Raw genomic sequence first — 379 nt, 5'->3', positions numbered from 1 at the left:
AGAAACCAACAAGCTGGTTATGTTGTTACCAGTAGACCATTCATTGCTATTTCTATATTCATTGATTCACTGATATGTCCTATTTAAGTACAAACAAAACAATGCCTAATGGTAATTCTGGACATATCAGTGCTAATTAGGGGAGCATCTGAACTGCTTATGCTATGACTATGAGGAGGAGGAGACGCTGGAATGGAACGCGAAGGGGAGAAGAACAATTCCCACGGCGTCTCTGTGACACACTGCCACACTGACTTTCCACGCACGCACGCACGCGAGAGCCTATAAGAACCTCCTTCAAGCGCGCGGAAGTGACGCGCGTAACAGCTCGAGGGGCACGAGGCGGGACCGTGGCTGGAGATCGTGTGTAGTCCACGCG

Source organism: Notolepis coatsorum (assembly GCF_963971535.1).
Source record: "Notolepis coatsorum genome assembly, chromosome: 2".
NCBI classification, from domain to species: domain Eukaryota; kingdom Metazoa; phylum Chordata; class Actinopteri; order Aulopiformes; family Paralepididae; genus Notolepis; species Notolepis coatsorum.
Note: the sequence above shows the minus strand (reverse complement) of the source record.